Raw genomic sequence first — 23632 nt, 5'->3', positions numbered from 1 at the left:
GCAAACAGATTGCAGTCTTTGAGCACGGCGAGTGCTGAAAAGGAAAAAAGTAAATGGGTCATTTTTCAAAGAATCCATTTCAGTGACACCGTGAACGCAGGAGTGAGACTTCTAGCGTATGATAATTACATCTGGAAAAAGGCCCAAGGCAACAGCGTGAGACTTTGGAGACTTGGTTATAATATGATGTGGTGCTGCTGGTTAGTCACATATAGGCAAGAGTGTAAGTCTCTGCGAGCTTGTTTCAACGCGGGGACCGGGCGGCAGCTTTGTCACGCCGTCCTCTGGCTGTCGCCGTCATGCGTCCGCTCATGTGGAAACCCAAATTACGGCGGCATGATGAAACCGTGTGTGTGGATATACGAGTGTGTGAGCGAGAGAAAGAGAAACAGTATAGGAGGGAGTTAACACTGTGTGTGTGTGTGTGTGTCAACCTATCTTTGTGAGGACATTTTGATCTTGTGGGGACAATTTGTCAGGGCTCCACAACTTTATTTTTTTTTTTGTTTTAAGGGTTAAGGGTTTGATTATTATAGTTATTATGATGGTTAAGGTTAGGGTAAGGGGTTAGCATTATTATTAAGACATGCATTATGTCTATGATGTGTCCTCACTAGAATATAAAAACATACATACACACAAATTATTTGTGTGTATGTATTTATATATTTGTGAGGTCCTAAAAACGTACAAGGAAAGTAGGGACTACAATAGTCCTCATGAAGACCAAAACCTGGACCTAATAAAGCAGAGTCTAATTTCTGAGGAATTGCAGTGAGGTTGAATTAAGAGTTAGGAATGAATTAAAGATGGTGTCTAGCCTGTTGCAGCAGCTCTCGCTAGTTCTTTCTTTATTTTTGCGACTTTTCCTACTTTTCTTTTGTCGTGTGCTGTGTGGGACTAATGAAGGATCATCTCATCTTAGCTGGTTATGCTTAAGGTTGGGTCTTAAAATGGATAGAAATACGAGAGTGTGTGTGTGCTATAGAGAGATGACGAAAGGTTAGGACATCAAAGGACTGCAATGGTAGAGAACGTGAGAGAAAGGAGGGGGACTGATATCAGAGTAACACATCACTGCTCTTTACTATCATTTTCCCTCCTTCAAAATAAATTGTTTAATTTGTTCACCGTGTGTCCACATTAGAACCACTACATTTGATAAACACAGTTTTCTTGTCTTTCGACATCTGTTTACTCGGGTTTGATGATATACAGGAAATGATATATGATGCAAGGAAATGAGCAGTTAGCCACCAGTGGGAGACTCCACTGGTTGCAAAAAGAAACAGTTTAAAAGGAAGTGTAGGAGAAAATAAGTCTACTTCTCGCTTAATTTATAGCACCATTAAATGTCTGTTCATGGTTTCAATCTGTCGTTCCAGGTTTTCTTCAACATGAGCATGATGTCAGTTCACAGCATCATCCAACAGGTGCCTGGTTGCAACAATAACGCAGATGCAACCAGGCATCAGGTCAGGTCTGATAGTTTTGCTTGACAGAACCTGTTTTCTGCAAACTTATAATGTTACATCATTTCTGTGAAAGACGACCAAGCAGAGGCAGAACAATAATAATAACAACAACAACACAAAGTTGCACACTGCAGCTGTGAAGACTGGAACATTGTCCTGAAGGATGGACGTCAACACTTTTACAGTGATTTGCAAAGCTCTCTCTTGATAAGGAATTATATCTTCTTTTCCATTTCAGACCCACCAACTGTGAGGATTTCAATCATCCATTCAACTGAGTGAAAACGCTTGACATTTGAGCCACAGCTGGACTTTAAAATAAAATCTCTGAATTTCTCACACCAAACTGGATTTATGACTTTAATATTTTCTCTAAATGACCAAGAAATTATTCCAAACAAGTTTTTTATGTTCTTCTTTTCCTCTGGTGGGATTTGAACTGAATTTCAGCTTAGTGCAACACAATACAAGCCTGGAAACAAGCACATAAGCACGATCTTATCTTAACCACGATGGCCGGAGGGGAGCCACTGTGGTGGAAGTTAAAGAGAAAACCAATATTCATTAAAAACAAATCCTCCTTAACTACGAATGTGAATTAATCAATAAAATAGATTTATCGCCCAGGCAAGCCTACCATGAGCTGCTCACAGGCTTCCATATCATTCTACACAGCACAGACACAGAGTGAACAATCATTCCTCTTCCCAAAAATGACAAGTATATGTTTGGATTTATGGTAATGTAGCTGGTTTGGTAGTAGTTTGTCTTCTTTTCCTCCTTTTTTATTCCGTCTGCCTCCTACCAATGTTTTCCTTCCCTTTCAACCTTTCAGCTCCATCCTAACTCCCAAAATGCTTATGTAATTCATCACTCTCTCTCTCTCTCTCTCTCTCTCTCTCTCTCTGTCCATTTACCTCCTTTTCACCGCTTTGCTTCTCTGATTTTTTCCCTCTACACGGGCGGAACAAATGGAGATCATTCGACTAATGCTGACTTAGGTCCTTCGCTCTGACAAAGCTACAGCATTACTCCTTTCATTTAACCAGCACTGATCCACAGGCTTACACACACACACACACACACACACATGCACACACACATGCACACTCTTGAAAGGGCACATTTTGACTCCATTTACACAACAGTGTATGCACAAACACACACGTGTCATGGTGGTGCTTCGTTCTAAGGATGTACACACTTTTGTCAAATTCACACTACAACAATAAGAAAAGTGAATATTTACTTTTCGAGTCTTGATGACCACTCAAAGCTGCTCTACACTACGGTTTAGCCATTCACCCATTCACAACCATTCACTCACTCACACTTCCATACAGTGCATCTGTTCTGTCACTCATCTTTCACACACATTGACACGCTGCCGGCACAGTCGTCAGGACCAACGTGGCGGAATCGAACCCACAACCTTCGAGTTGAAAGTCCACTGAGCTACTGTCTTTTTATAGATTTAAAGAGTGTTGGAAGCATTTTTTTTCTGGCTAATTTAAATGCATGACTCAATGAGTCGTGTGGTTCTTAGATATTTGAATTCAGAAATGTCATGATTGGTGACAACTTTGGTGGGTAATTATAACATCACTCACCGAGTTAATTGCTAAGACCTGGAGAAAAGAAACAAAGCAGTCACACAATCTAAGCCACAAAGGTGAAGAGCATAATTCATATTCAAACGAGCTGTTTGCACACAGTTTACTTCAGGGTTCAACTTGACATACCATAGTAACACCTACTGTACTTCTGTCTAACACGAACGTATTGTTGCCTGAGTGCTTTTGTTTCTTCAGAATATTGTTATTATACTCCATGTTTCTAGTTTTCAGCTGAAGTCCACTGTTACCATAACTGATTAAAAGTGCTAAAATAATGACCAATAATTTAGACTAATCTTGGTCTCACACTGTGGTCCTCTGCTTGGTGGACGTCTCACTCACTATAATTACCTGCCACCACCTATGAGTGGAACATTCCAGCACCAAAAAACCTGATAACTACATTATTATACAAATGCAGACATGACACACGTGGAAAAGAATTTGGCAAGTGTGGAATTCAAAGACGATTTCCTTTTCAAAAACCTACACATTCAATATTTATCATGGCTTGAATGAAAAGTAAAATAGCAACATTTTTTTCCGGTAGCTCATGCTGGGACTTTTTCCTCATTATCATCTGAAGCTTGTGCTTCTCCTGGTTTTAGAATCTTGTCTTTTTTTTTTCATTAAAAAAATACAAAACACTCAAACTCACACAGTACAGCACAACAAAGGCTATTAGATCGGTTTGTACTTCACTCAGCCAATTAACCTGGAGCAGAGCAGAACAAAACATTTGGCATTCACCAACAGGGCAACCACCTTCCAGTGATAATTAGTCTTAAAGAGCACACACACACACACACACACACACACACACACACACACACGGCCGCTAGCATCCATCACATGTCACATAGACAGTGGCTGCTCTACTTCTCAGATAATCAATTATTCATCCTTGTCCATGCACAAAATGACATGTCCAAACGTAAATACACAAAGAAACGCACACACACACACACACACACACACACACACACAATTATTGTTGTCAAGGTTAACGACAGCATGTACAATATGAGCGCTGAGATTCTGAGCAAAGCCTCAGGGCATCAGCAGACTTCACGGAATGGAAAACTTGCACACACTTTTGAATAATGACACACACACACACAAGTAGCATTCGTAGTGAGGACACTCATCGACATCATGCATACCGAGCTCAACTGAATGCCTTAGCCTAAGGGGGTGAGATGTAGTGCGGCCCGCAGCTTCGGTTTTATAATATTGTAGTAGTATTTAAGGCCGGGGATGGACGAGGACAAAAAAATCACCTTTGCTCACATTTCACTCCCATTAGCTCAGCTGGTAACGAGCTGTGCTTTGAAACCGGAGTTCCAGGTTTGAAACCCACCTGTGACAAACAGCTATATGCACTCATCTCATTTTACGTTGGTTACATTTCCATTTAAAAACGATAATTGTGACAATGGAAACTTTTTCATACATTGCATATTGTGCATTTGTATGTAAATGTTATTGTTACCATTAGCCCACAGAAATCTTCACATTATCAAATACGGCCCTTGTTAAAAAAAAGTTTGGACACCCCTGCTTTCCCCTAACCTTTAACCTTTAACCCTAAAACCCTCAAAAAGCTCTTTTTAGGAGTGACAGAACATGAGGACCAGCCAAAATGTCCAAAAGGTCTTCACAAAGGATTCTATACAAGAACGGTCACACACACACACACACACACACACACACTCTTGTATGTCCTTTCATTTTGAGACTTGCATTGACTTCCATTCATTTGGATATCACTAACCTGAACCATAACCAGTTAATGCTTAACCCTAACCACAATTAAAATGTTAGCCCTAAGCTTAACTGGCTCACATTAGGACCAGGTTTTGGTCTCCATACCTGTGTTTTCATCATGGTACGGTCTAGTTTGGAATGGTAAAGTCCTGGGTCAGGCTTGTGTTTTGACTGAGAACAGTACCTTTAGTTGGTAGGCGGGGCGTGGGCTGTGCCAAAAAATGGAACGGTTGGGGCTTATGTAGAGTTGTTCCGATTCCGATACCAGTAACGGAAATGTCTCCGATACTGCCGAAAATGTTGGCATCGGCGAGTACTGGAGACCATGCGCCGATCCAATACCACGTCATTTATTAGAGCTCCGTTAGCTCTGATACGGTTCTTCTTCGCTGCTTTTGAAACAGTTGCGCTGCGCTGTTTTAGAGGTGTGAAGAAGAACTGATCACCCGACACCTGTAGACAAGGAGCTAACGTTAGCTCATCATGTCGGCGGTTTGGCAGTATTTACCAGTTAGCTCCGTTAGGGCTGTTAGCTGCGCTAGCTCCGTTAGCGTGCCTACAGTCAAACTGGAGCGGCCCGTTTATTAAACGAAAAGAGCAGCGCTGCAACTAACCAGCGTACCTGTGTCCTGCGTATGTGCGCCTCTGTTTTTAAAGTTTAGCGTTACTTCAGAGACTCATTTTAACAATCTGGAGTCATGTAAAAATGATGTCACGCGCGTCCTTTCCCGGTCAGTCGCCATGGAAACATGAAGCTCTGCCAGTGCTGCGGTGTTTGGACCAGAGTCAAAACAAACGTACAAGCTGAAAAACTAAATAACATATCACTGGTAAGAATAAATGGTGTCCATTTGCTGTATTTGTTCATGTTTTACAGAGAGTTCAACCTGACCAATGATAATCATAGCACAGTCATGCAGGCGTAGTATGATATATATTTTTTTTATAACACACTGGTATCGGTATCGGTACTCTGTATCGGTATCAGGAGGGAAAAATGGTATCGGAACATCTCTAGACTTATGTACCAGACTGTTCCAAACTGAACCGTTCCACTCAATGGAAACATGGCACATGAGGACTACTGGTCCTAACAAGGTTACCTACATAGGTAACAAATACAAGAACACACACACACACACATGAAACAGCCCGTGTACAACTGACTTTTTGTTTTTTCCGGAGAGAGAGAGTGTGTGTTTCAGTTTTGAAATGTCAAGATAAAATGCTGTGATGTGATGAAGGAAAAGGAAAACAAGAGTGAATGTTTCAAAAGAAACCAGGGGAAGTGTTGGGGTGGGGGTCCGGGGGGGGGGCAGACCTGCACAAGCCCACGTACACTTGATTGAGAGAGGAAATGCAGGGAGATGCAAAAGGAAAATGAGAAAAAGAGAGAAAAGATGATGGCGAGTTAGGGCAAATTGGCGAGGCCGCGTCTGAAAGCACGCTCTGGGGAAGAGGGATAGAAGGGAATAAGAGGAGTGAAAGACAGAGGCTGTGGGGAATCAGAGAGAAGTGCGGCAGCCAGAATGGATTGTTCGCTGGTAAACGACTGTCACTTTCTTTAGGGAGATAAACAGATTTGACACCTCCGCATTCTCCCTCTCTCTCTTTTCTGCGACTCGACTTTGGCCTGACAACTCATCAAAAAGTAAAAATCACTTTCTGACTCTCCTCTTCTTCTTTGTTCCCCGCTGTTCCTCTCTCCTCTCAGATGTGCAACAGAACTCGCCCTTGTGTCATGTAAAAAAAATAAAAATAATATTGTGCCATGTAAGAAGAAGAAAAGGGAGGACATGAATAAAGACCACAGCTTTTCTTTTTTTTTTTACCCCCCATCCACATGTTCTTCCCACAGCTTTCTGACATGACGAGATGAATAAAATGAAAGAGAGACAGTTCTTTCCCCCTAACATCTTGAAAGAGAAGAAAGGAAAAGAGAAGCACAATGAGACGGAGAGTGTGAGCCGCACAAAGAGGAGGAGCATGTGGAGAGTCGGAGGGAGGTGAAGAACACAGGATTCAAAGAGAAGACGTGTGTCCATGCAAGAGGACTGTGATCAGCTCTCGCTCCTGCGCCCACACACACACACACACACACACACACACACTGGGCCTCATCATACACATTCACACAGACAGATTTATTGAGTGGTTTGTAAGACAGTGTGTGCATTCATCAGTTTTGAGAACTCTCTCTCAGGTAAGAACAAAAGTGTTCCAGACATTTTGGCACTGATAAAATTCACATTTCATTACTTTGAAGCCATTTTCATGTGAAGGTTATTTTAAAGGTTCAGTGTAAGAGTGTGAGACAGGTGGAGGACTGCGGTGTAAAAACCCTTTTGCAGCTCTCTCCACTCTTCCACTCTCTTTGCTGTTTCCTCCCTCTCTTTGTTGCTATTGAAAGTGAAAGTTTTGTCCGCTCAGGCACAAACATGGCGTGATGGAGAGATCGTAAAATCTTTTTTTAATATAATACAAATAACATATATATAACAGTATAATCACGTAAATAATCAATAACTGAATCCTCACGCCTATCCCTACTTAATACCACATCTGATCCAGGTCTAAAAGGCTTATTTTAAAACACTTGAACAAACAAACTGATGTGTAGTTTATTCAATTTCTGTCAATAAACCGCTCTAAATTTAAAAGTGTACATTGAAAATAAAGTCTTAGCGACGTAGCATTTATCAAGTTATTAAAAGATGGTAAAAAATGAATTGGTCTACTTCTGTGGGGCAGGAGGAGCAGTTTCAATACATCCCTGAAGTTAGACGTGGTTTGCTGGATCTGCCGTGACGTGGTTGTACGTTACGTTTTTAAGTAAGAACATTAAGAAAATGTTCCTGATTAAGGTCCAAGAAACGCACACACACACATAAAGTGAGGCGTTAATAATTCTCATCATGAGGAGTGAAAGCACAGCGCTGTGGACCGACTCCGACCAGAGAGAGACAAACATACCAAAATAGACCTGAGGAACAACAGAGGCTTGTTTTAGCAGAATCATTTAAAGGGATATAGGAGAGAAGGATTAGAGGCAAACAGACGGCAAATACAGCTGGATGAAAAGATGGAACGGCAGCAATCATGTGAATAAATGAAAAGGAGGAATGAATTCATTAGAGCGCTGTGGATTCTGAGTTTTCTCTCTCTCTCTCTCCCCCTCTCTTCTCTCCTCTCTCTCTCTCTCTCTCCCCTCTCTTCTCCTCCTCTCTCTCTCTCTCACTCTCTCTTCTCTCCTCTCTCTCTCTCTCTCTCTCTTCTCTCCCATCTCGCTCTCTCTCTCTCTGATGAAGAAAGATGTTCTGCTGTGATAGTGAGGCCTCTAGAGGAAAGATGGGAAAAAAAATCTAAACAATGTGGGAAATTAGGCCATGCAAACACCCAGATACAGACACGCATATGCTCACTCACACTGCACAACACAGAGAGCACAGAGCAAGTCTCCGCTTGTCGGCAAGTGTCTCCCCTATGTACACAACCTGACACACACACACACACACACACACACTGTTTACAGCTGTCTGCAGAGCCAATGGTAGGAATAATTAAAAAAAAGGCATCTGACAAATAAATATTCATTTTTAATTAATGGAACCATTTGAATGAGCTAAGTAAGTTAAGTAAACAGGAACAGAGTTTGAAATATTCATGTTGGGCCCTGGATTCGTAAAAACTGGAAAGGGGGAGTGGTCCCTGTGGGGCCCCACTCAGATCTGGAACACCAGTGATACACATGCATTAAAAAACATTAGCTGATGATACTATCTATGTGTGTGTATATACACGCAGTAAAGATACTTATTATAATAGTATACCGTTCTATAAAAGGCCAATCCAAGGGCTTTTTATAGCTATCAAAGACACGGGGTTGTGATTGGTGAGAAGATGAGGAGAACGAAAGACAGAAAGGAGAGTGATGGATAAAAAGAAGGGGGAAAGAAAGTGAGCGGGAGAAGAAGGAGGATTAAAAGTGAACAAGAGACAGTGTTAGTTGAAAGAAAGGGAGTGCAGATGAGGAGCACAACGCAGCAAAGAGCCAGCAAAAAAATATCAAAGTCAGTACGGGATATGAGAATGGGAAAGAAAAAAAGTCAGCGAGAGAGGTAATTCATAGCAAGATCAAAGGAGGTATGGATAACACATCCAAAACAGACGCAAGGAGCCTGCACTGTGGTTTAATCTGTGGAGAATAGCAAAGGATTTACATGTAGAGCTACATCCCATGTTGTAAAGGCAAGCTGTGAAACCACGGAGGGGGCGCGGGGGTAAGGTAGATGGAGAGATTGTGATGTGAAGAAGAGGGGAGCAGGGGGGTGGACAGAGAAGAAAGACAAAGAAAAAGAATAAAAGAGTCGGGAAGCTTCAGAGAAATGGCAAGTGAAAGTGGCTGCGAGACAGATGAGAGTGATGGAAGCAGATTGAAACGCGCGAAGAGATGAGATGAGGGGCGGGAGGCGGAGACGGAGACGGGGGGGACACTGAGCCAGAGAAGTAAACCAGGAAGACTATAGGGCAAAAACACAGGGGATTAAAATATGAATCTTTCTTTTCTTTCTTTCAACAGTGAATAGAAGAAGAAGAAAAAATGAAAATGCAGAAGAGGAAAGGAAAGGAGGGAACATGGGCCATTGCATAATGACTTTAATGAAAGCACAGAATATCCCCACCGGACATTTTAGATACGACTCCTGCGGGGACTGGAGGCACACACAAAAAAAAAAGAAGGAAAAAAGACTGAGGGAGGGGAGAAAGATAGAGAGGGAAAGGATGGAGGAAACGTAAACAGCTGGAGAAAAAGGAAAAAAGCAGCGAACGCTAAAAAAAGCAGATATTTGGTTGGTTGGTTTTGATTTTCTTCCACTGAAAATGTGTGTGTGTGTGTGTGTGTGTGCGCTGGAGACAGATTGGCAAATACAACAAAACATATTATAGAATTTTAATATGATGAATGCTCCAGGGGGTTTGGCACTCTGTCTTACAAATAAATCTTCCATCGCCTGGAGCAGTTCTGCTTGTGTATAGCCGATTCTGTTCTGCCTCCACTTTCATTTACCAAAGAGGAAAGAAATATTGGTTTTTTGTTTCCCTGTGTGTGTGTGTGTGTGTGTGTGTGTGTGTGTGTGTGCGTGTGCATTTGGGGGAATGAAACGAGGCACAAACCATCTTGTCATCTTATTTATAATCTCACAACAGCTTTCCATTGCTTCCATAAATCCCTTAATGTGACCAATAGCAGCCCTCATTCTTGTATGTAACGTTCAAAAAACAACAACATTATTACAACGCCGCCTGTGGCTGCTGAGTGTACTGCACGTCCAGAGCCAGGACCCTGCATGTGTTTGCTTTAGTGCACATCACGGTGATGAGGATGAGAAGAGAATTCTGGGCGTCAACCTTGAGATTAAAAATTCAAAAACACAATAAATCATAAGAAAATAAAGAGAACTTATCTGTGCACGTCATAAAAATACAATTCAATACTATGAAGGAGGATTGTACAGTTGGTTGATATGGAGAAACACGTCTTTCCTTTATTTCCTGTGACGTAAAAGTCAATATCAGCCATTATCCCGATAAACTGTCAAATGAATCAAATCAATATTAAATACTGGCCATGTATGGAAGTCGAAGAAACTAGTCATGCGATCATCATGGATCGATACGCACAGTGCTGAAGCTTTGTTATACTGCTATTGAAGAAAAGTGTTGTAAATAAACCCTCATGGAGGATAAAGAGGTGGAAAATTGATGGATGGATGTTTTAAATATCAGTTGTTACCGTCGTCTCGTCGCACCGCGTTTCAGGAAAAAGACAAAAGTAAACAAACAAACTCCACCGACATCAGTAAGAGATGTTTTTTTGGCATATTTAGTTTTTGTTAGATAAGATAGAGAAGCGGGAAACAAAGAACCACGAGCTGTACTCAAACACATGTCACTGCACAGAGCCTTGGCTGCCTTCATAAAGCAGGCTTTACCTGTGTGATAAAAACAATCAAATCAAATGATTGACATGAGATATTGATCGTGCAGGTGCCAAGTCTATAGAATATCACTGGAACAACAGTCAGGCAGTATATAATATCGTTATAATCGCTATAAAAGCGATTTGTGATCACACGAGGGTTTCAGTTCAGCCTCAGGCGTCATTTTAATGCCTAACAACCACGTGACCATTCAGGTACACTGGGCCCACGTGTGGATTCAGGAAGTAAACGTGGCCATGTGCTTTGTCATTTCCTTTTTTCGGTGGCCGTCAGCGATGTAACATGTAACAGCATCTCTGAGCACAATAAACAAACACTGGAGCAGCATGGACGGAGCCTCGCGACAAAATCACATCCAGATCGGATGAAAGATGGAAGATGGAAGATAGTAAACGCAATAAGCCGGTAAAGCACAAAGTCAAAATGTCCCTCCACATGTTAGAATAAGAAGAAGAAGAATGTAGAAGGTCTGAGCACTGCAGGTGGCAGCAATGTTCAAACATCTTCAGCTGTGCCAATTACAGCTCGCCTCAAACGATCTTATTCAAGTGATGATGGGACGAGTTAATCAGACATGTCCACCATCTTTTTGATTACTTGTAAATGATGAATAAATGCGAGGTGTCTGTTATAGTTCCTACTTTTTGTGACTTAAGATAAGTCATAAAAACTGGGTTCAAATTGGCAATAACAAAAAAAAAACGACTACTACATGCACATAATTTGTTTCATATTATTACAAAGCCATTGCTACCGCTCATTTTAGAGCACCGTAACTTATTGCTCGACGACAGAGATCTTTGGCTTTATCTTTCTCCATGTTTTAAATGATCTCTGCCTCCGGCCCTGTGTGCGGGACGTGAGAGGACGTCCTCATGTGGCGCACGTCTAACTGGAAAACACGCTTTAAAGATTCAACAGGCACAACGAGTCGGTCGTCACTCACAGGTCTGTGGACTCAATCCCCCGTTTCATCTGTCCACATTTCCACGTGTCCTTAAGAAAGACAGGGAAATGCAATTGCTCCTAATGGTGTGTTTAACCTTTCCATTGCATGAGTGTGTGTGTGGAGTTAAAGGATGACCTCAACTGCTCGTGGTGAAAACAACCCTTTTATAACATTTTTTTTTTTTTTTCCCGAAGAATCTCCACTGTATTGAAATGGAAGGTGGAATCTGAAATATAAATATTTCAGAATCGGGCAAACATAAATCCTCACAAACTGATGAAAACATGTCCTCGGTCTGAAGGTCTAACTCTTCGGCGGGATCGCACAAAGACACAACGGTGGGAGTAAACAACACAATACACACGTACAGGCTGCAACACGGTTACACGGTTTGAAATCCTTGGTGTCTGGGTTGTTGTTTTTCTTCTTCTTCTTCTTCTTCTCGCTCTTGTCCTCGCCTTCCCTCCGCGGCCTGAGGGAACGCGGCGGACGGAGACACGGCAGAAGGCTGCAGGTTACAGTCGCGGGTTCATTTGGTCTTTTAACAGGACCAATGATTGGATTAACTGGCCTGACAGAGGCAGACACTCAAGAGGACGCACCTGTAAAAACAACCACAGCCTGGGTTTGACTCTGACCCTCTCCTCCTGTCATCACAATGCCGATCATGGTGCCAAGTTGTTGCTATGGCGCCCCCTTCCCACTGCACCATAGGAAAATACAATGTGATCTGTTCATAAAGTGGATATAAAGCCTTAACCGCACTAACATTAGTGGGTATAACTGAACCCAGGTGAACCAGCTGATATAAATATATAAATATGGCGTCGCACATGCGGAGGAAGAAGAAAACAACAACAACACCATCAACTCTTTGGAGCTCAGTTTCTTTTATTTTCTTGAATCTAGTGCTTGAAATCCTTGAAAATGCTTTGATTTTTTGTCGTGTTTTAAACGTTTGAATTCTGTTGCTGGAAAATACAAGATTTCTTTCATTTATTTCACAGCAAATGATTGACTAAAAAGTTTGCTTATTGACTGAAGGGATAAAGTAAGTGGAGAGTCTAAATGAGAACTTCTCTGCCTGGACCTCATCGTAATAAACATGATTTTAGCTGTTTATAGCAAAAACATCCAGTGTACACCTCGAGTCGGCACCAAGCCTGGATCTGGAAGGATATCCAGTGTAAAAAGAACTGTATGTATTCATTTAAATATACCACAGCTGTGCAGTGCTGGAAATGTGTGGATATTGACCTGGAAAGTGCTTGAATTTGACCATGAAAAAGTTGTATGAACTCTGTCATTTGGTCCCTGAATCAAAGTGACTGAAATGAACTAATATTAGATTCAAAAATACTGAGGGGTAACAAAATGGATGCAGATCAGATCACACATTTGCCAGAAATGTTCCAAAGAGAAGAACGGCGAGCACACACACACACACACACGGAAGGAAGCGTGTCACAACAAGCAGCTCTAAACAGAAACTGTCTGGACAAAGTGAAAAAGAAAGAGAGGAAAAACCAGAAACACAGAGAAAGAAAGAGAATCCTGGACGTGATACGTTGCCCTACTCTAGTTTCATGTGACTTTTTTTGCCCCACAGTCAGTCAATCAGCCTTCATGTTGCTTTCATACTTTTTTTTTCCCCCTCATCTGAATAACACACAGCTTTATTTTTGACAAGAACCCAAAGTGAATGTGAGTGTTCAGAGGGAAAGAAGAAAGAGAACAAGGGAGCAAAGAGCGATGGGGAGAGATAAAGGCCGTGGTATTAACAACCGTCCTCAGTGATCCATCGTGTGCTGACAGCCTCAAGCACAACTGTACACACCTGGCATTAAAATACGTCCTGTATTCAAACACACACACGGACGTCGTTTCAGTCAGTGTTAAAGGTCATGTGTGTAACCTTCAGAAGAGGTTACTGACAGAAACGCAATACAAGTATGTTTATTTAGTATTGATTTAAAATGAACAACTTTTGGTCCTCAAAGTCTTGGAATAATTGATTTCAGAGGCGGGAGAGGGAGAGAGGAACTGTTTTTGGTATTCAAGGGCCACCATAGTTTCCTGCTCAACCTATAGGTAAGAGAGAGGTGAGTGCAACAGTGCAGTCTCACCATTAGATGTCACTAATTGTTACGCACAGCTCCTTTAATACTGTCAGTGGCTCCAAATAAATCAATTCTTGGTCATTTAATTATTATAAAAGAAAATGCAGGTCATGGATGATGTCATCTGAGGAGGCGGTCTCTAGTCCAGGGGAGGTTTTTATTGTTTTATGCCTATTTTGATCCGCTGTGGTTGTGTTAAACTAAAGTTGCATTGGATCATTTCAAATTAAAAGTGTTTTGTTTTTTTTTGAATGCAACAATATTTAGGTCACAATTAAAGGATGCATGCTGCCCTCATGCATCCTGAGGATGGATCGCATTCACGCACGCTCATGGAGTTTGACTATGTGACGTCAAACTACCCCCGAATGTGTGTTTTTATCCGTGTGATCAGATCACTCAGACAGAGTGGAGAAAGAAAGAACAGTGTGGAGGTGTGGAGGGGGAGAGAGAGGAGGGGAAAGTACGTGCAGTGACACATTGGTTGGTGGTGGGGGAGAAAATAAAGGATGATCGCTGAGTTCAGAAATCACCGGCAAGATTGGGAGAGAAGTGTGCGTGAGTGTAGGTGTTTGGCTGCCAATCACTCTGTCGCCGTGTGTGTGTGTGTGTGTGCGTGTGTGCGTGTGTGTGTGTGTGTGTGTGTGTGCGTGAGGACAGCTACAGAGAGGAAGTGGCTGGGGGCGGTGGGCAGACTGGGATAAAGGGCTTTGCAGCCATGAATGTCATACTAATAAAGCCCAGTCAGATATTGAGGTTCAGCCTGTGAGGTGAGGGATGACAGGAGGGGAACGGAGATTGGAGGAAGGAGAGATAACACCGGCGGAGAACAGAAGAAAGCGGAGCGGCAAAGATGGAGGGAGAGGTACAAGAGCGAGGGAGAGAAAAAAAAATGCCATTGCTCATCCTGACACATTTGCACAGCTGCTGCAACTTACTCTGGAGAAAGAAAGGAGGTGAGAGAGTGAGACAAAGGGGTGAAGGAGGGGAAGGAAAAGTAAAAGGAAAGGGGATGGGTGAGGGGGGGGATGGATGGAGCGAGGCGGAATGAATGAATGTTTGTTGATATCCCATTTTCCGCACAGGAGATGAAAGAGAGGAAGAGGGGATTAGAAAAGAGTGGGCAGAGAAGAAGAAGAAGAAAAAAGAGAGATGGGAGGCAGAGAAGGGAAATGAAGATGTGACACAGGGTACAAACAGAAATGTGTGGAAAAGAGACATGGGAAGAGTTTGATTCCTTTTAATAGATGTTGTGTCTGTGTGTGTGTGTGTGTGATGATTGTGATGTGGGAGAGTTATCATTACTGCCATCTAAAAATAACATTGGCATTGGGCGACTGTGGTGTGTGAGAGATGGTTAGAGAGCAGAGGAAGAGGTAATTACGGCAGGCCTATTAGCATGCATACAGCGCTCATTAAATATTCACACAGGAAACTGGGACTGAGGAGAGTAATGGTTCTGGGCAAGTGGAAGACAGACAGCCTGCGAACTGTGTGGACAACCGAGTCAGAGAGCAAGACAGACAAAGCACGTGACCACTGGGAGCAAAAGAAAGAAACCCCAAAAAAAGACATTCAACTATTCATTAAATCTGTGAAAACAATTATACTGCAAGACTTTTTTTCTCACCATAAAATAAGATTCAAGCACTTTTAGCTTTCTGTGACAAGTCCACAGGCGACTTCTTCACTGCACTCCCCACAGCTGATTTTAATGGAAAATAATCACTAAATTAAAACAATATTTACCGCTCTGCTACGCCCGTGTTCTTTTCTAAGCACTCCAATTACTGCGTCTTTAACTTGGAGACTGTTCCACGGCGTCAGCACAAGGCAAACAGCTACAGATGGTCGAGATGTTTTGTTAAATGTATTGATTCAAAAGAGAGAGCGATTCACAGTGCATTTCAGAACCAGTTTATCTTCGCACCCCTCTGACACCAGCCCAAGTGAACAAAGCAAGATGGTTTCCTTGTGACACATGGCTAAATTAAGAATGGAAACTATACTGTAGCAATATAAACGGAAAGGACGCCAGGGAATTGTGGAGGGGACATAAAGTGCAACTGCTTTTAATAATGCAGATCCGATTAATAAAAGGATGTTTAATTAGTTCCTCTCCTCTCCTCTCCGAGTAAAGAAAGTGCATGAGGAGAATACAGTTTCTAAACCGTTGTTATAAATATTCATTTGGAAAATTTAAGACGTTTTTGGGCTTTCAATCACCGAAGGAAACTGTGATCGGGGGGAGAGCCAACAAGCCATAAAGCCTATTAGCCGGGCAGAGCGGCACAGAGACGCAGATGGAGAGACAGTCTAATGAACAGCAGGGAGACACATGGCTCTGAGCCTGCGAGCCGCCTCGTCTACTAATCTACCAACTTGCTGAGGTGACGCAGTGGACAAGCGTGTAACAAATGCTCCAAGGAAAAAATAAAAAACTCTTTCTCATGTGCATGGACACATGGGGAACGCCCACTCACACTCTGCCACCAGGACTGTTAATAATTAACCATTAGCCAGTCGATTGATCTCATTAAAAATGGATTATTAATAACGCGACAGTGTCCGTTTCATTTCATTTGTGTCGTTTTCCTCTGACCTTACATGGTGTGCAATTAAGTTTGTTTGGTTTCTTTTACTGGCAGAGGGTGTGCATCATTAGCAGAAGTAGGAGTCAGAAGAACAGGGAACAGGGAAACCATGGTGAGGCGAGTTGACGCAGGTTCTGAGGTGCTTCTTCTCTGGGAATAGGGCTGTCACAAATGTGACAGAAATTATTGATATTACTCTTACTGTTAGTCACGTTGTTAGTCTGTGATGCCTTTACAACTGCTTCACTCAAGGGGAGCTGATAGTTAAGTCAGAGGTTTCAAACTTGCGGCCCATGAGCAACATCGGGCCCGCTTCTCGTAATTTATAATGTCTATATTTGATGGTGGTGATATTTATGGATTCTACATATGTATATATATGTGTGTATATATATATATATATATTTATATATACATTTATATATATATATATATATATATATATATATATATATATATATATATATATATATATATATACATATATATATATTAGAGCTGGGCATAGATTAATTTTTTTTTAATCTAGATTAATCTCACTGCAATCTTGGAGTTAATCTAGATTAATCTAGATTAAAATGGCTCATTTGAATTCTTCTTCTGCTAAGTGGCGCTCCTCTGTTTTCATCACACCTAACATTAGGAGTAGGACAGAAAAAGTATATCAGAGTAAGATTGCTAGTAGTAGTAGGCAACTATCAGCAACTAATCAGCAAAACGTTGATAACGTTAGCTAAAGCTATACCGCGTGAGGTTAGTTTCAGGTTGGATATTCATTCAGACAGTTGTCGGACGCGACGGTTGGATATCCAACCTGAAACCATTTTCACCGTGGTAAATTACATAGACCGTTATAAAACAAAAAATGACAATAAATTACATAACGTAACGTTACCTACATCCGTGCTCAGCCAGGTCAGAGCCTTCTGGGCCAGGTATACATCCGCGCTAACATATCAAAGTGAAATTCATAGCTTGCTCGCTATGTGGACCCAGGTCCCAGACCCAACTTTGAGAATAGATTAACGGCGATAATTTTCTTATCGCGCGATAAGAGTCTCGCAAAAATGAACAAACAAATCTTTACTAAAACAACTATGCTCAGTGGCCCTCAGAGGGTTTGAATGGAGACCCCTGAGGTAAGGCCTCAGATGTGTTCCTTCCTTTGCCACCCAAAACACTTCCACACGTGATTTTACATGATTCAGGTTAAGCTTGTGCCCTCCATGTTCACAGCAGCCCAACATAACATCACTATCTTGTCACGCTGCACTCACAACACCCTCTGCTGGACCATACAGTCATTACTTCAGATGGTCCAGTGCACTTCCAGGCTGCACATTTTGAGCTCAAATGGATTTGTGAGATTCGGGTTTTTTTACCTTACCCCCAAGTTCAAATGGATACCTGAATTACAGATAAAAAGTGACAGGCCTAGTCGGGACTTTAACTGCAGTTTTAAACAGGAGTAAAAATGGAACATGACACAATTCCCCAGGTTAGCCAGGTAACATCAGTACATCCCAGAATAATCCATGCAGTCGGGGAGAGTGTTTCTCTGCAGCCTGATTTAGTAACACAAGTAGATCGTTCAACAAAGAGTATCATTGCTTTATTAGGCTTGAAAATTCAAACTATAAAATAAGTTCAACTAAGAAAAAAACACGCACATTTCTATTGTTAGTTACAGATAAATTGCCTGATGATTATTAACACGTTCGACCCGAACTGCCACGAAAAGACAAAGACACCAACACAAGAGAGATGGAAATCAAGAACTATAGACGCTGCTGCCGCACACTTTCATTCATTCACTCACGGAGACCGAAATAAAGACGTTAATCCAAACAGGCATTGTGACGTGAGAACTCGCTGACATTCAAGGCCAAAACGGAAAACACAGACACTCACGGCGAGCGCGCTTAAGCACTCACCAACTCCGTGATGATAATCCCGGCTGACATTTTGACACAAATCCAAAGCGATATAAATAAACATATGTCCACAACACCAACACATCTCACACCCAACACCCGCGGCGCTGATGCGAGCAGACAGTCTGACACAGAGACACACACACGTACACGAGCTACATACACACAAACTCAAACACCAGTGCAAATGAAGACATGCAAGTGTTACAAAGCATGTGTGGAAGCTTAATGCTATATTCAAATGTTGCCATTGGTGACAGCTGGGCTGCTAACGACTGATTACTTTCATGACAAATGCATTGTATTGTGTTTTTAATTAATTTAACAAAGGTTTGTGTATTTTCAATGTAAAAAAAAGCAATATGAGCAAATGACAATCACTGCATAGCAGCCTCTAGGGTGATATCTTTAAATACATTGTTTTGTTTAACCAGATGTGTGAAACTAAAAGGAATCCAGTCACCAAAGATATTTGTAAAAATAAATAATAATCATCCTGCAAATTGAGCATCAGGGGATTTGAAAATATGTGGAATTATTTCGATGTTTCTTGCTTTAATTGATGGAAATGAGAAATAGCTGCTCTGGTTAGAAAACAGATGCTGTGCTGTTAGTTAGTTGCTAAATTTGATCAAGTAGTTTTGCTGATAAATTGATAGTTCCAGTTTTTTTGAAGTGTGGTTTTATTTTTATTTTATTAAGTACAGACACACAGTCCGAGCTGGCTAATCCCCAGTGCACTCCCTACACCGGGAACCTGAGTTTGTAAACGGCTGACTCTCCCATACCAAACATATGGACACAGTCTGCATGTTTAGCTCCCACTGACACAGCCTCGTTTGGTGAGTCTGTGTCCCTGAAGTCAATTAAAATGAGGGATTTCAAACACCGAAAGCACAAAAGAACACATTTGAAATTAGTGGCAGAGGCAAGCAGTGGATCACAAAGTGGCACAAACTTAAGTTTTCAGTCAGAAAAAAGGCTGTCTAATGGTGAGGTAAAGTGGCGGCTATACTTCTAAGATATTGTAGACTTAAGCAGGTCACCTCTGGTTCCTCTGTGAGAGGTGAAACATGCTAATAGGATCGTGCCAGTGCCTCAAAACCTCACTTTAAAACCCCGAACTGTCCCTTTAAGGCCCGCAGTTCTACTGTTTCAAGACAGATTCATTGTTTTTGTCTCGTGCACACATGGGATAGCGCGCGGTATATTTTTAGCAACATGGATTTTACACGTGTCGTCATAGAGATTATAAAAACATTGACGAGCCTGAGCCTCATTCTGTGCTGTGCTGTTTTTTTTTAAACCAGTAGCACTGGCTTCCTGCCGCTGGTGACAGAGATGACAGCGAGTGCTGGAGAACATGACACACACACGCGACACATGTCGTCAGTAAGAAGAGAGACAGGCTCACATCACTAAATTACCCAGAGTCACACCTTGGCACCCACACACAGCCTGGTTTCCTGAAACTAACAAGTACAAACATGACCTCGCCTTGTCCTCGAGAAAAATCACACTGGAGAGTTGGCATACAGTGAAGCCGCTCGGTGCCAAACGTGGACACCCACATGGAGTAGCTACCTGCAGCATAATGACTCAAACATGCAAATAGGAGCCGGTGCTGCTGGGAAATGGAGATCGCCAGCGGTGACACTAAGCTGCGCACACTTACAGCTCACACCCATGCCAAAAATATGAGAGGCACACAATATTAATGTGGTGACTGGCATCACAAACAGGTTTGTATTGTAATATAACACGACAACCTTTTGATCTCTGTACTTTTTAAGCCTTTAAGCAGGAACCTCTGAATGCTTCCACCAATCCATTTCTGTAGTTCTTCAAACACTAGTGGTTCATTCATACCCTGTTCAACATCAACCCTTTGCTTTGATCCATTTGTGAAGGTGACAACAAAGCCTATTTAGCTTTGTGCCACTAAACCGAGAGCACCTGCTAACACAGGTCTCAGAATTCATTCAAATGAGTAGCAGAGTGGTGACAGGCGGAAAACGACCGCAATCAATTATCCGTGGATGGTTTTATGAATAGACGGAGGGAGATCTGGGTTTCTTACGACAGTTGGGATCCATAAAGTTGCATTACGGTCTACTTCTTCTCCTTCTTAGACGCTGGGAACTGAGAACTTGGAGAGATGAAAACAACAGAATGACCTTCTAGGAAACATGTTCATATCTAGGGCCAGAGCAGTGACACGCCCTCTTTACACCTGGCATTAAAATGCTTTTCCTGTGATCGGAGTGTAATCAGATAGGGCCAGGAAATAGCTACGTCCTTTATATATCCAGCCCTCATGTCAGATCGGAAAAATAAAGCCAAAATAAGCCATATTGATGCTTGATTTTCACTGTTTGTTTGTTTTTTGGCCTTGTGCCTGTCATCATCTTAAAATACAGAAGGTGTTTTTTTTTTCTCTCTGGATATTTTATTTGAAAAAAAGAACTAAGATAAACGATAAGAAACAACTTCAAATCAAAGGAAAAGGAATAAAGTCAAATTGTGGTTAAAATTTAACATCAGTTTAAACAGCTCCGCAAATAGGACAAAATGTCTCTCTACACACACACACACACACACACATACTTGCGTATGCAAAATATCACACACACACACACACACACACAGATTTGTGCAGATGAGACTCTGCCTTGAATTTGTATTCTTTTGGACAGCAAAACCTTATCCTTGATACCATAACCAGATCAAGCCTAACCCTAAACTTAACACAGCTGAAACCTGATGCTAATATGACACTGGTTCTTATATGATTGGTATCTACAGAATCCAAATTCCACTGCCTGAGCCTTTTACACGAGCCGTAGTTTCATCACCTCTTCACAGGTCCCCAAACTCTTCTGCAAATTGCTCCTGGATTCAAACCGGTGACCTCCTTGATGTGAGGCACTGGTACGCCGTGTGACCCTTAGTCCTAGAACAATTCCACAAATGACGACATGCTTGTTCAAATTTTTAAAACTGTTGTATGTAACCTTTAAACGAGTAGCTGTTAGATGTCGTGTCGCCCGATGACATTAGGCTTTGGCTGATGTTTGACTATGAGACTGATATCCTACAGAGATACCAAGACATGCTAGCACACACACACACACACACACAGTATAAACTAAGATCAGGCTAATTAAGGTAAAGGGGGTCAGGTCCCACTTCTCACCCCCTTTTGAGTGTGATAATGCGGCTACAGTTCTCCGAGCAGTCCCCAACGTCCACAGAACAGACAAAGACGGTACAGTCATGGTCTCAGACATTGATTACGTAATTCTCATTACATAACAACTCAACAAGGGTAAGTGTCTATCTGTGTGTCGCTTGAAACAGTGTGAACACAATGTGAGGTCGTCAGTGTGTGTGTGTGTGTGTGTTTATGGATGTCCATGGTTTGTTTATCTGTTTTGTGCTTGTTGCAGTCTCATTCAACATTTGTCTCCGCACGGGTTTAGTACTTCTGTAAATCCCCAATTCGTAGATAGCGGCGCCTCAAATGTCAGTGCAGTAGATGACACATGCAGACTGGAGGAGTGGCGAAGGTCACGCAGATATGGCATGTTTGGAAAATGTTCAACAACAACAAACCCCCCACCCCCCAAAAAAATAATATACAGTATATTTATATTTATGTATATATATACATATACATATACATATATATATACATATATATATATACATATATATATATATATATATATATATATATACATATATATGTTGCCAGATCAAATTGGACACTCTAAATTGACCATAGGTGTGAGTGTGTGAGTGGTTGGTTGTTAGACTCTATAAGTGGCCGTGTGATGGACTGATGACCTGTCCAGGATGCTCCCCACCTTTCGCTCTATGTCAGCTGCGATTGGCACAGCGACCCTCATGTGGAGGATAAAGCGGGATGGATGGATGGATATCGCCAGATGAATTTTCTCTTTTCTAGTTCACTAAACTCCCCAAGGAAAGAGAAAAAAAAAGAAAGAACGTTCTTTAAATCTACAGAACAACAGTCGACTGGGGAGACGGAGTCTTTCCCGCTGCAGCCCCCTCCCTCTGGAACCCACTACTCCCAACCCATCTGTGACTCACCTCTTCAAATCTGCATTTAATGGATGAATTACTAGTTAATTTCATTTTCATTCATTGGTATTATTCATTGATTAATAGCATTTTATTCATCCTTGCACTTTTACTGTAAAGCGACTTTGAGCTTGTGAAAAGCACTATATAAATAACACATATAATTAATATTATCCTTAGTGTTATTAATATTATTATTATTATTATTATTATTATTATTATTATTAATAATAATAATAATAATAATAATAATAATAATAATAACAGTAGTAGTAGTATTAACTTGTTCCTGCAGTCCGTGCAGATGCAGGCATGTCTGGCTGATGGGTTGGAAGCATTGTGTAATTGGGTTTTGAACGCATCTCCCTCTTGGGGATTAACTAGCGACACAGGGAGAGTTCCCTGTTGCACACCCACTGACATTTAATTGTGAAAAAGCACACATTCTGTCAAGACTTATATACGTATGTTTGGCCACACCTAAGTTAAGTATTGAATTCAGGTGTTTCCATCAGGCTTTGGGCTCGAGGCCCCTTATCGCCAATGAAGGACAATCTGAACACTTCAACATACCAAGACATTTTGGACAGTTTGAGGAAGGTCTTTTTCTATTCCAACATGTTTTCTGCCCTAGCGCACAAAGCTAAGAAAAGGTTTGACTGGCCCGCACAGAGCCCTGACCTCTTCGAGCACCTTGGGGATGAACTGGAACAGAGATTGTGAGCCAGACCTTCTCATCCAACATCAGAGCCTGACCTCATAAATGATCTACAGAGTAAATGGACACAAATTCATCATAGAAACACTTCAAGATCTTGAGGAAGGTCTTACAAGAAGTGTGGAAGCTGCATATATTTGAATATGTCATTACAGACATCCAGATGAAAACCAGATCAGAGAATATAATAAGGTTGCTGTTCACACCGTTACAAAGGAAATGGTTTTGTTTTCATGGGAAAGTTGTCATCTTACCTTTTATAACACACACAAAGTATAATTTATGCCCAGAGTTGTAGAGAGAATAAAACTTAGCAGTGCAGCCACAGACTGTACGTAAGGCTTTTTTTT

General features: G+C 41.6%; 1 protein-coding gene across 1 annotated transcript in view; it reads right to left on the bottom strand.

The window, feature by feature from the left end:
• Positions 1–23632, bottom strand: part of cadm4 (cell adhesion molecule 4) — a 229403-nt gene that overhangs the window by 149985 nt on the left and 55786 nt on the right. The gene's annotated exons all lie outside the window — the stretch shown is intronic.

Source organism: Solea senegalensis, linkage group LG9 (genome assembly GCF_019176455.1).
Source record: "Solea senegalensis isolate Sse05_10M linkage group LG9, IFAPA_SoseM_1, whole genome shotgun sequence".
Classification (NCBI taxonomy): domain Eukaryota; kingdom Metazoa; phylum Chordata; class Actinopteri; order Pleuronectiformes; family Soleidae; genus Solea; species Solea senegalensis.
The sequence above is the reverse complement of the archived record's forward strand: the minus strand, read 5'-3'. Positions and strand labels throughout refer to the sequence as shown.